A 13,907-nucleotide genomic window follows, 5' to 3' on the forward strand; every position below is an offset into this window, starting at 1 on the left:
GCAGTTGCACCTGTATGAAGCCTAAGCGTCGACATCTGCCTTGCTCTCACGTACTTGCAGCAGTAGGTGATTGCGGCATACGTCCCGATGTCACCTTATTTCAGGAAGGAAGCAATCTTTCATACATGGAGTGAGGAGATATATGGGTTCGGGATCTCAGGATCTTACACAACTCAGAGGTCCCAAGTTTTTTTCATTCCCGATCCATCAAAGTTAAGGGTGAAAAAGGGGCGGCGTAAGACTAGACGCATCAGAAATGACATGGACGAGTCGGAAGCTGGTGGGAGGACTCTGCGCTGCAGCAAGTGTGACCAGCACAACCATACTTACAAGAAATGCCTGAAGACTGCACAGGGTCCAAGCGTCGAGGATGTTGGTCCATCTGGAGAGGCAAGTGATGGAAGAAGACCAGCTGGGGAAGAAACAACAACCAGGCGTGCACGTCCTAGGCGTCCTCGTGCGGCAGGCGATGCGATGGTCTAATATTGTTATTGAACCATGAACTCGAGCACTACTGTATCCTAATCAGTACTGAGACTAAGTATTTCAGTCATGTAATGTGATGAAATTAGTAGTCATGTATTGCGAACTATTCAGTATTGTATCCTAATAAGTACTGAGACTAAGTATTTATGTCATGTAATGTGATGAAATTAGTAGTCATGTATTGCGAATTATTGAGTATTGTATCCTAATGTTGTCGTACCAAGTACTCATATGTTGTAATTTCAATGAATTTCGTTGTAATCGTTAAACATTATGTTATTGTGTTGTGAACAATGTGAAATAGCATTGTACTGTTGTTATAATCTCTGTCAGGGTTTCAAATTTCGGAAACAGCCGAAATTTCGGAGGGGAGCGGCAGAACCGAAATTTCAGAAATTTCGGATTTTTTTCGTATGAAATTTTTTGAATTTTTGACTGATTTTGAGTGGATTTGAATAATATCTGACCAAATTCACAAAAAATTGCAAAAAAGGGAAAGTTTTGGGCGAGATATAAGAATTTCGGTGGGGGGCGAAATTTCGGAAATTTCGAACCGAAATTTCAATCCCTGATCTCTGTAGCATGCGACATCGAAGTTTATACTATCGTTAATTACTCATATGTTTAAGTAATTGTGCACTGATTGTTGTTATTTATATTTATTATGGTTCTGATAATTATTTTTGATGCAGCTATGGCGGACGACACACCTGAGCTCTTGAGTCGTGTCATTGACAGGAGCCACCGCTCGTACCTTCCGTCCACGTCCTTCACGCTAGCTGTTGCGTGTCGACCCGCGACACATTCCGTGGTACGCCTATTTTCAATTTTTTTTATGCACATTTGAGTCGACTTTCAATTTGATGTACTAATTTTCGACTTTCCATTATGCAGGTTGCGTGCGGCAGGCCTCCTACCGCTTTGTAGGCTTGTTGAGGTGGGGGCAGACGAGAGAGACCCTGCGAGGCGGTGGGATGCAGACCGGTCTCTCCTTGCCGCTCTGGCAGATTGCTGGACGCCTGAGACGCACACGTTCCATCTTCCCTGTGGGGAGATGGCTTCGACACTGCAGGACGTGTCGTACCTACTCGGACTACCACTGGCAGGAGACGCAGTTGGTCCCGTAGACGGTGGTGCTGGCTGGCAGGAGGATATCACTGAGCGCTTTTTGCCCGTGATGCGCCGTCCAGGTCTCCCACTGCCCACTGCACGACACGCGTACACTACAGTCGGGCCTACGAAGGCTTGGTTGCTTCAGTTCACTATAAGTCAGCTGGTCGAACTGGTTTATGTTCATTTCCACCGATATTTTGATTTGAACTAACTGTTGGATATTAATTGTAGGCGGAGATGCTCCACCCGGACGCCGATGAGTACTCGGTCCGACGCGCCGTTGAGGCGTACCTGCTTTGGCTGTTCGGTTGGGTGATGTTAACCAACACCCATGGGCATGCTGTGGATAAGGGTTTGATCCACTACGCACGGGCCATCGCGGATGCTGAGCCAGAGAACGTGCCACAGTGGAGCTGGGGATCTGCAGTGCTAGCGGCCACCTACCGTGCCCTCTGTGAGGCGTGCACGAAGACTGACGCGGGGGCGATCTTCGCTGGTTGCCCACTGCTCGTTCAGCTTTGGGCGGCAGAGAAGTTCGCCATAGGATGGCCTGTGGTGGACCACACAGCCTACACGATAGGTCGCAGCGCAAAGTGGCCAGAGGACGGCCCCACGATGGGGACATACTGGTGTCGACGTGGGGTAAGTGAAAACTTTATTGATTTTGTCATTTATTACATTCATCGGTCATTCTTGACATCTCTTTCCTTGTTTCCCTTGTTCAATGGTGCAGCGCAGTTACGCCCACGTGCAGGTGAGACGGAGCTACCCTGAGTTCGTGTTTGAATTTAACCGTCTCCAGCCCAACGACGTTGTCTGGGAGCCGTACACGAAGGAGGCCATCACAGCGAGAGCACCGCTTGGACTTTCGTCCTTGTGCACACGTGACATGGCCTACTGGCTCATGACCTTGCCGATGGTGTTCGACATCTACGTCGAGCCTCACTGCCCCCAGCGTGTGATGAGGCAGTTCGGCTTGAGGCAGGTCTTCCTGGGAAACACAGCGTCTACCGTCCTCCCTGCAGACCACTCTTGAGTACAAAGTGTTACAACACCGAATGTTATAAAACTTCATTCATCGAATTATCTAAGTTTCTGGTTATGATAGGTTGACTCGCTGGGGACAGCTACCCGGCACACTGTGGGCACCACGCGTACAGCAGTACGTGGGTGACTGGGTGTTAGCCCGGGACGAGGTGATCGACGATTTCGTTCCATACTCAGAGGACACCTACAGGGACTACCTACAGTGGTACTTGCCTCGCACTCGTGGCCGTGTGACATTCACTCCAGCCGCACCACAGCCACGACTTGCCACTGTCAGGGACGAGTACCCCACGCACCGTGACCGAGACTACTTCATGGGGGTACGTCGAACTTCTACTCACTTCTGGCAATTGTTTCTACTCAGTTCCTTCAATTATTTTCCTACTGACATGCTGTCTTATGTCTTGAATAGGCCGACGCGCCACAAGCTGTGAACGCCGATATTACCTTGATAATAGTGAGGTTGGACGCCGAGCTACACTTGAGTGATGCTGAGCAGAGGATTACCTTCGACCGGATGCAGGAGAAGATGCGCGCTGTCATGCGCGTCTTCTCTTGTCGTAGCGCCATGGACGCGGTACCTCCACCTCGTCCAGTACCACCACGTCCATGCACCCCTAGTACCGGAGTTGTGCGACCTACAGCTGGTTCTTCGCACGGTACTGCTCCGCCCAGAGGTTAGTTCAAGTATATATGATTTATTGTCGGTAACATGACTACGTCCTAACTAATATGTTACGCGCAGGTCCCCGTCTGCCTTCCGGCGCCTTTGTCGGAGGCAGCAGTTCATCGCAGAGATCGCCGATCCCTCGTCCTGACACGCAGCCACGAGGGATCTTTGCTAGTGGAGCCTCTTCCTCACACGCCGGTGGCACAGGTCCTACTGCCCGGTTCTATGACGATGACTTGCACGGCGCGCCAGACCAGGAGATACTTGGGTCCTCACAGCTTGGCGGAGCTCTGGAGGCGCACACCCAGGAGCAGCCACAGGTCACACCAGTGCAGGAGGGTCGAGCAGGTCGTGCTGTACCACCGGACCGTCTGACGTACTCCCAGGGACACGTTAGGGCGCAGGGCAGGAGGGACCGGGGTAAGAGGCTTCGGCAGTAGTGGTCCACCTATTGAGTGGTTGTGTGCACTTTTCTTTTGGCTTACTTTTGCTGTGTAGACCAGTATTACTTTTGCTGTTAGTACTACGGTACCATTGCCTTGACGCCCTGCTATTCCGTTCCTTCCACATGTCCACTACTACAACTATTCCATGCATACGAAGCCTAACTTTCGACGCGTGACGGTCCAGTCCATTACAGACAAAGCGTTTCGTCGAGTTGTCACGATCAACTTTGTACCACAGATTCCGCACGTGAATTAATTACTGCTCGCATGTGCTCATTTTCGCACGGTACTGCATATTAAAACTACTTACGCATACGACAACAAACTTTCGGCGCGTGAAGATCAGCTCCTTTAGGTAGCGCAGCAAACCACAGTACACATATACCTTGGTAGTTCGAGTTGTCACTATCATCTTTTGGCCCTGTTCTCGGAGATAAAGTGAATGATGCTCGTGCGTGCGCGTGTTGTCACATCAAGTGGGCTAGATGAACTCTCAATAAGTCTAGTTATAGCACTAGTTGTGGCCCTATATAATAGACAAGCCGAATACAAGCTCTTCATATCATCTTTCATCTTCCCACACATCTAGAGAGAATGGAAGCTCCATTTCTTGAGCGTCTCAACTGGCGAAGCGATCCTTTCGCCGGTTGGTTTCCACCATGGTGTGACCGGCCGTTATGCACTTGTGGGGATCGATGCATACTTAAGTCAAGCCTCATGGGAGAAACTCAGGGCAGGAGATTCTTCCAATGTGCAAACCTTGATCAGGTATCATTCATTCGTTACAAGTTCAATTAACTATACTGAACTCATAAAATGCTAACCGATTTCTACTCCATCATAACATATTACGCAGACATACCGTAGATTGTGCAACTACATTGAGTGGGTAGATACGGAGAACCCACAAAACGACGGAACACGTCCATATGCACGTATTGAATCAAGATCGGACTACCTTAGGCGGAAGGATGAGCATGAACGTCAGATTGCTGCGGAAGCTTTAGAATGGCAGGTAAACCCCCTGGGACTCCCCACATGGCGGGAACGTCCAGAGTGTCGTTTTGGTGACTGTTGTCAGGTGATAAGGTCCGTAAGACAACAAACTCGAGGACAAAGATGCTTCGTGTGTCCTAACATTGACGACGACGATTTCGTCGTAAGTATCATTTTTTTGGGTACCACTAATCACTACTTTCATGCACTTACCTCTATTTACACAATTTTTCAAATAGGAGGAGGTTAGGAAATGTCAATTCGTACATTGGATCGATGCGGTCAGAGTTACTTCCATTGGTCAAACGATAACGCAACCTGAGACGACCACGCAATTCATTCAGGCATGGATGGAGTATGAACATCAGGTACAAATTGCAAGCTTAGACTAGAGGAACAATCCATTAGGTTTACCTAAATGGTCGGAGCGTCCAAAGTGTGGTTGTAGAGATCACTGCCAGGTGGCTACCTCATTTGCAGAACAAACAATTGGCAGGAGATACTTTATCTGCCCCAATGTAGATGACGATTTCGTTGTACGTATAACAAATTCCAAATTTAAGTAGAATCTGCTTATTATTACTATCCTATCTGAATAACTATGTTTGTTTCTCATGGCAATCCAAGGAGGTGCGCATTCACTTTATGGATCGACAATGTCAATCCTACATATGATGGCCAAAAGATAACTGAGTTTGAAACACAGGTAGAGTACCATCAAAATGCAATACATGTGTTACACCCTAAAAATCCCAAATATATAAATTGTTGTCTAAATTGGAATTATTAGAATTTATTTTAAAAGCCTAGAAGAGAAGATCTAATTTTAAATAATAAATTCCAATATAAAATGGGGCCAGATAAAATTTTATTAAATACTTTGCTTAATTCTATAGTTCCTAGATTTTTCTGGGATTTATTTGAGCTAAGGAAGTATTTTTAATAAATGGAATTGCATTTAATGAATAATTTAAATTGAAAAAGGTTTCTAAAATCCTCCTGTAGGCTTTGGGCCGAAAGTCGGTCCAATCTCTCTGTCTCTCGGCCCAAGTCGGCCCAAGCCGAGCGCCCGCCCGCGCGCGCGCGTGCGACCGCCGCTGACAGGTGGGTCCCGCCTGTCGGAGTCGTCGTCTTCCTCTAGCCGAAACCCTAGCGCCGCCGCCGCTTTCCAATTCGGCCGATCCTTTCCGTTTCCGGTGAAATTGGTAGAGGGGAAAGAATCCCCTTGATCTCCTCTATCTTTTCCTCTATAGAAACTTTGTCTAATTTCCTTTGGAAATAGGCGGATTCGAATTTGATTCGGATTCGTTTTTCCCTAATCTTTCCTTTCCGTCGCTGGCCGCCGTAGGCCTTCGCCGCCGCGCCCTAGCCACTATAAAAGCACCCCAGGCCCGCCGCTATCCGTCGCCACCTTCGCCTTCGTCTCTCGTCGCCCGTAGCGCCCTAGCCTCGTACAACCTAGCGCCGCCGTCGCCGCCGTCGCTCCAGCCGTGCGCCGTCGCCGCTCCGGTCGTCGTCGTCGCTCGGGAAGGTCACCGTCGTGGTCGCCGTCGCGTCGCCGTCCTCGTCCGCCCCTTTGCCGTCACTGTCAGCCGCCGGAGCATCCTCGCCGCCGTTGACCCGATCGTCTCCGCCGCTTTTTCCTCATCGCCGGCGCCGTCCGTTGCTCCTCCGCCGCTATTTCGGTCACCGGTGAGTTCACCGTGCCGTCCGCTACCCGTAGGTGCCTTCCGTTCGCGCCGCCACGCCGTCATTCGCCGGCGAGCATGCGCGCCCGAGCCGCCGCCGGTGATGACGTCATCGCCGATGTCATCGTTGCCGTGCCCCGTGGACCGCAGTGGTCGGGATCGATCTCGGCCGTCCGTTTTGGTTGATTAGATCTCGGCCGTCCAATCTCGTGAACCGCCGCCGTGCACCCGGTCCACCGTGAGCCCGAGCGTTGACGCAATAAACCCTTTTTCCTTTTCAAAAATAATTCATTATTGCGTCATAATTCAATTAAAATCTATATAAATGATTTAATCCGATTTAATCTTTGAAAATTCATAACTAATTCATCTTAGCTCGGATTTAGTTGGTTCAAGTCTCTAAATTTTTCTAAAATTGAGATCTACATGTTAAAAATATCCACATGTACTGTTCATGCTTGTTTATGTGCTGTTCTGGTGATTTTGTTCTTTTCTCTTTAGATTCCGACGTTCCTGGAGAGTCCGATTTTGCAGGAGAAGATTTTGAGGAATTCCAAGGCCAGCAAGGCTAGTCACACAGATCCCAAACAACCCTTTGAGCATGTTGATCCTATTTAAAGCTATTGTTTATATTCAACTATTGCATTTATTTTCGAATGTCATTGGGTGGAATTAACCTATTCTTTGTTATAGCCCTTTTGTACTTGATTATTTTATTCCTTGATACCTTGGGCTACTATGACTTGACTGGATGAGCTTTATATAATGGTTCAGCTAGATGTTAGGTATAATTGCTTAGCCATGCTTAGAAACATTAGTTCACTAATGGGATAATTTATGATTCACTATTATTTAATGACGGCTTAATGATAGCTCATGATGGTTAATCATGATTGGTTAATTAATTAATTTGACAATTAAAATATGATAATGGTGGGTTGTGAGCATATGGTTTTGATGGTTGTGCTCATGACAATTAAGGACCGGTTCACAATCTCTATTCGGGTACTTGTCAAGTATCGCGACGCATGGGTGACATGATATTAAGGTTGTGTCTTGTGGGTACAGTGGTACACCTCTGATCAGAGTTTAAACTATTCGAATAGCCGTGCCCGCGGTTATGGGTGGGTCTAACAATGTCTTTCGTGATTAATCTCACACTTTACACCCTATTAATGGATGATGTCAATAACTTGTTTAGCTCCTGGTTTGGAATGGTTAATTCCTGGTTTGGAGATAGACTTGTGCAGCCGGGATTGGTTGTACATGATGGTTGGGCCTATACAACAGGGTATGTTGTATAGCGTTGGATTAATACTGTTTATTTAATACACTACTGTTTTATTAAATTCTGAAATATTTATTAAATGCTGTTTATGCAAATGAGACTATACTATGCCATCCTTTGTTATCCTGTGCACTTGCATATTTGCTGTGTGTCTTGCTGAGTATGTCATATACTCACCTTGCAATCATTCATCAGAGGAGGAGTTCTACAGCGATGCTGATGGTGTGGATGATTAGGCGTAGCCCTGGTCAAGCTGCCTGTGAAGAGGAGTCGCCTGCGCTGTTTCTTTTATTTTTCCGCTGCCTAGAACTTTATTGATTGAGAGGAACTATCTACCTCTGTAATGACATTTTATTCGCTTATTAATTAGAGTAATAATTTGTACTCTATTATCAATTTGTTATTGTGTGCATCGGCTGATTCCTGGACGAGGGTTTATACACATGTAAGCGTTTGGAATTTTGGATAGAAATTCCGGGCGTGACATTAATTGACTTATGGGGCCTCCAATCCGTGTAAATATGTCCTGAATGCGCGGAGGTGCAGTTTGTCGCTTGACGGATGTGTTTTCTTCTTAAAATACCTGCATACACATATTTCACCAATACTAATGGAAATGATTAGTAATAATCCCTACCACTAAGTTGGATACCATGTTTTAATTCATTATATGCAGGTATTGACAGTCAAATATTATGATTTAAGAACCATCAACATGTAACATACCAGGATTTTCACCTAGGAAAAATTTTGAGGAAAAATTTAAAACCTTTTGAAAGCTAAAGCATTTAAAAGCATAATAGTTGATCTTAGAGTTTAAATCCTGTAAATAAAATTAAAACATAAAGATTTGTTGGGTCAAGGTTTAAAGCTAATCCAAAATTAGATTTTATAAAATCTTGGGTTAACAAATCTCAATTCAAATTAATAAGATGGTTTAAACTTTAAATAGGAATTTAATTATTTTGGCTTTGCATTTCAACCTAAGCAAAACATTTTTGAGCTAAATGAAAACAAATGGAGATATAAGATTTAAAATAATAAAAACTCAAAATGGAAATAAATATACTTGGTTGTATGTGCATTTATTATTTTAGGTTTGTTTTTGGATATTCTTGGTGCATCTCATAATAGGTTTCATATGCATGTCATGTCTAAAGAAAACTCCTAAAAATAAATTATGCAATAACAAATTGCACTAAAATTCTCATAGATATTAAACAACATCCTAAGTCTACGGTAATTTTAGTTTGAATTAATCACATCAAATGGTATCTCAAATAATTCCAACAACTCATCTTGAAATCTGGAAAACAGCATACCATTTAGCCTACTTTGCACCTTCACCAAAATTCAACCATAACCTATCTAGCTAAACCACTTGGTCAGAATGCTAATCATAGTGTTCTCTACCACCTGGTGCAATGGCTTAATTAAATTCGAAATGTAACCACATGAAATAAGGCCACAAGTTGCTTAAACAATATTTAGACTGCAGTCAACATAGTAACTTAGACCTCTTTACTAAATCACCATGGTAACTCAAAAAGTAATTAAATCTTGGAACTTGGCACATTGAACCATCAAATCCTTGTCCACCTTGCAGCAACCTTGTCTCCCCAAAATTCTAAATTAAATGGAAGAGAGGAGAGGGATTAAAACCACATGATATAGTTTCAACACTTAGAAAATTTAGAGCTTTGTTTCTCCTTCTACACATCTCTCTCTTACATGTGGGGACTATGCTCTTGTGGGACCCATGTGTCATACACTCACAGCCAACACATCATCTACACACCTTTCATTTAATTATTCATTTGTTAATCCAAAAGTGAGAGAGTGAGATAAAAATCAATTTATACCTAAACTACTACTTTACCTCTCACATACACCTAGGATACATCAACTTGGACCCATTTATCATCCAATCTTCAGCAAACCACCTGGTTAGAGACACCATTGAATCCACCTTGTATTTATCAAAAGAAGAAAGAGAGCAAGAGAGAGTTAAAAACCAAATTTCACTCACATTCTTCCCCATACCCCATCTTCCATCTAGGTAACATCTACCTAGGGCCACATATCAGTCTCTCATGCTAGAATGGGTGACGTACAAGTAAATCCCAGCTCCTCTAGCTTATCAACACCCTAAATTCGTGTCCTTGCCAAGGTTTGACACCTAGCTAACACCTAGCCACCACAACCTTCACCATTTACCAAACCAACTAGCCACTGTAATCCCCATATCTTCCTCATCGTGTTCCACTAAGAAAACCATCAAGAAATCCCTCGAAATCTCCAAGAATATCCACTTCTTTCTCTCACCCGAAGATGTTTGATTCGTCATAAATCTTTTCTTGTGAGCTTCGCCACAATGTAATCCTGAGAACGTGATGTACAGACCATGCCTAATTATTCCTTTTATTTGTTCTCCCTTTGCATGGATCGAACACCTTGCGTCGAGCTCGTCGGCGTCCTCGGTGTCCAGAGCGCCGCCGTCGGTCGCTTCGCCGTTCCCGATGATCCGATGCATCTCCGACCGAGCCGCTGCGCCATGAGCGTCGCCAATGTTCCAGGAGAAGGCCTGCCAAGGGAATCGCGCTGAAGATCCGCCGAAAAGGAGATCCTCTCTTTCTTCCTCAAGTCCGGCCGCCGGCCAACGTCGTCCGTTCCTCGCTCTCGGGTTAGCTTCGGCGCAATTCCTCGCATATGAAGCATCCTTAGGTGATCTTTGATCCATTCCCCTCCTCTCCTTGGCAGCCCGAAGACCGGAACGAACCGTCGCCGTGAAGCCGACGCTATCCATCGCCACCGAGCCATCTCCTCCACTGTCACCGCTGTCCAGACCTTTTCAAGCCGCGGTAAAGCTTCGGTGAACTTCATAGCACTTCCTAATGCCACATTCATACATCCATTTGATCACTACATGGCTATAGGCGCACATGCAGTAGCAGACCGTGCACAGCCGTCGCTCGGACTCGCCGCCGGCGTTACTCCGATGTCCGCAATCCGAGAAAAGTAGAGGAATGGAATCGCGAGAGCGTTCTCTTCATTTCATATTTTGACCTCAACCCCAAACGAGCCACCTATTGCCGCCGGTGAGCTCGAGATCGAGCTCAGCCATGGCTCTGCTCAGCCTCTGCATCGAATGAATGAGGTAGAGAAAAGCAGGGAATTTGTTTTGAGAATTCGAACAACTGTAGGGACCAATATGTAAACATATTAATCACTAACAGGTGGGTCAAGAACTAAAACGTAAATATGAAAGAAAACGGAGAGTCTTTGTGTGGACCCCCGTTTTTATAACAGAAATCATTCGTGTAAACAGTACCATTTCTCTAGATCATGTAGTCTGGTACACACAAGTTCATAGCTGAAATATCAAAAGCACATACACGAGAGTCTAGTGCTAATTATTACATCATAAGCCCGTAGGCATTGTCTTAAATCATCGGACCGAGCGGTCCGGAATACATCTAATAGCAGAAATAGATAAGGCAGCGGAATTTAGGCAGCGGCATGCCATTGCCACAGGCAACGACCGTACTAAGACCTACTGAGCACCATCGTCTTCATCTCCCTCCTGGTAGTAGGCATAGGGATCCTCCGAAGCTTCATCTCCCGCTTCTGATTAATTTTATATTTGCAAGGGTGAGTACCAACCGTACTCAGCAAGCCACCACAGCAACAATGCATATGAAAGGGGTATTTCAAAGGATGGCTATGGCTCTTTTGCGCAAAGCAAGTTTTGTAATTCTTTTCACAAACCTAAGACCTATCATTGACTGATCAAATTTTAGTACCAGTGTTTGTATTTAAACAACGACGGTTCTGTCCACCATCCATTGTGATCCCAAGGATAGCTTCCCGCCATTGAGTCGTTATGGTTTTCTGAGGATGCCCACCTTCCCCCTTCTCAGGAAGTGGCTCCAACAGCATGAAAATTCATCATGCAACAACCCATCCCACACAAGTTAAGAATTTAGAGACTAGCCAAGTGTAATACTTATCCCGGTGCTCAATAACCGCGAGCACGGCTATTCGAATAGATTTGGTTTACTCACACTGCAGTGGATGTACACTTTACCCGCACTCCGTGACTGCCCAACACATGAGCCTCGTCCCAACACAGGAGACGCGTCACGGCAAAGCTTTTCGATAACCTCGCATTGGCAGTACCCGCTCCATGAACTTTACATCCTCTTGCACTCTAGGCGTACATGGTTTCTAGCAGTGAGAGAGTTCTGGCGCACCCGGGAAGGAAAGACTCACACATACATTAAGTTATAATTATATTTTAAATTCTCTCATGGCAGTCCTACTGATGGCGACACCACTGTAGACACCCGCCTCACGGTTCTACCAATGGCTGCCCCACCGTAGAGCCCCTGCCTCACACATCAAGAAACCACTATGCATGGATACTGCCTCTGCTCAGCTATCTATTCCGCTAGGTCTATCTCCATACGAGAAGTGCGGTTGTACGAGGGTCGTTTCACGGTTAACTTCATGGCTCGGTCCTTAATTGACCAGGGACGGCACTAGCCTTTTTCCGGATACCACCCAAATCCTCCATCCGCCCCAGTCGAAAACATTTGTTTAGTTTCATTTTCCTTTCACAAATCATGTCATCAATATCATGGCAATGTGGCGCTCATGTCTCCACATGCCGCATCTCAATTACCTTCCCAAAGGTAATTGCCCAAGCATATAGCATTTGATAAATATGAATATGCATAAATCTAGAGTAGCATTTCTAAGCATTTTTCATAGTTGACTAGGGACTTATACGTAAATCATGGTTACAAGGATTTAAGGGTAAACGATAATCAAGGCATGGCATAATCACACGTAGGATGTTCATCATTGCATGCAATTTTATTTGTAAACAAAACAATTTCGCAATTGGGATCAATATGTTCAAAGAATAGTGATGACTTGCCTTGCTCAAGGTCTTGCGGGTCTTGGCCTTCACCTGGATCCGCGGCTCCCTCGGTCTCTATAGTTACGTGCGTAAGAACAATTTGAATTCGATTAGAATTCAAACAAAATCCAAATAATGACCGAATTGAAAAACGAGCGCGGGAGGTGAATTCTATATAGGCTACTTTATTCGCGAAGTGGAGTTATTCCTCTCTAAGATGTTTTGCGCTTCCTATGAAATTTTGTGATTTAAAATTACGTCCTAGACTTCATCTGATTATTTAGTTCTTAATTACATCTAAATTACTATCGCGAAATTGATTCCTTATGGAGATTACTAAAAATAATCTATAACAATCTATAGGAATTCATCTAATTATATTAATCCTATAATTAAATTCTAATATTTTTAAATATTTTAAATCTCCCCCTAAATTTTTCCCTTTCTTTTCTCTCCCTCTCTCTTTTCTTTTCTTTTCTTTTCTGTCTCTCTCTCTTTTCTTTTCTTCTCTTTTTCCTCTCCTCTCTTTCTTTCCCTCTTTTTTTATTTTCTTTCCCTCCCGGCCCCTTTCTCCTTCTTCCTCCCTCGGCTCCTTCTCCCTCTCTCTCTCTCGTCCTGCCTACCGAGACCGGCTGAGGGCAAGGAAAAAGGCGGGGGCGGCACGGCTTACCGGCGCCAACGGCAACGGCGGCGGCGCACGGTGGCTGCGACGGTGGCGGCGCATGGCGGCTGCGACGGCGGTGGCGCACGGCAGCTGCGACGGCGGCGGGGAATGCGGCACGGCCTAAAGGGCGACGGCGGCGCGGTTGAGATGGGGAGGAGGGGGAAAAATTGGGGAATGGTGTAGGGAGGTTTGGGGATGAAGGGAAGGGCTTATATAGGGCGCGGGGAGGGGGTGGCCGGCCCTAATGGCGATGCGACGGCGCGCACGGGGCTCCGGACGACGGCGACGCGTGGCGACGTGATGGCGCGGGGCTCGGGGCGGCGACATGACGCGCGCGGCGGCGCTGAGCTCGAGGCGCGGCGGCAGCAGGCACGCGACACGGCGACGGGGCGGCGGCGCGGCGGCGACACGGCGCGGCAACAGCGCGGGGCGCGAGGCGATGGGACGGCGGCGCGGCGCCGAGACAGCCGACGGTGACGGCTCGCGGCGCGGCAGGCGACGACGCGACGGACGAGCGGCGCGCGGGCACGGGACGCGAGGCGGCGACGCGACGGGCGGAGGCGCGCGGGCGCGTGGCGCGAGGCG

At 46.5% G+C, this 13,907-nt stretch overlaps 1 long non-coding RNA gene across 1 annotated transcript; it reads left to right on the plus strand.

Moving 5' to 3' along the window:
• The first annotated feature begins 10,197 nt into the window (after positions 1 to 10,197).
• On the plus strand, positions 10,198 to 10,993 carry LOC127778584 (uncharacterized). Its single transcript, XR_008018530.1, has 3 exons — positions 10,198 to 10,417; positions 10,495 to 10,595; positions 10,671 to 10,993. It is a non-coding gene; the product is annotated as an uncharacterized LOC127778584 (long non-coding RNA).
• The last annotated feature ends 2,914 nt before the right edge of the window (positions 10,994 to 13,907 follow it).

Source organism: Oryza glaberrima, chromosome 7 (assembly GCF_000147395.1).
Source record: "Oryza glaberrima chromosome 7, OglaRS2, whole genome shotgun sequence".
Lineage (NCBI taxonomy): Eukaryota > Viridiplantae > Streptophyta > Magnoliopsida > Poales > Poaceae > Oryza > Oryza glaberrima.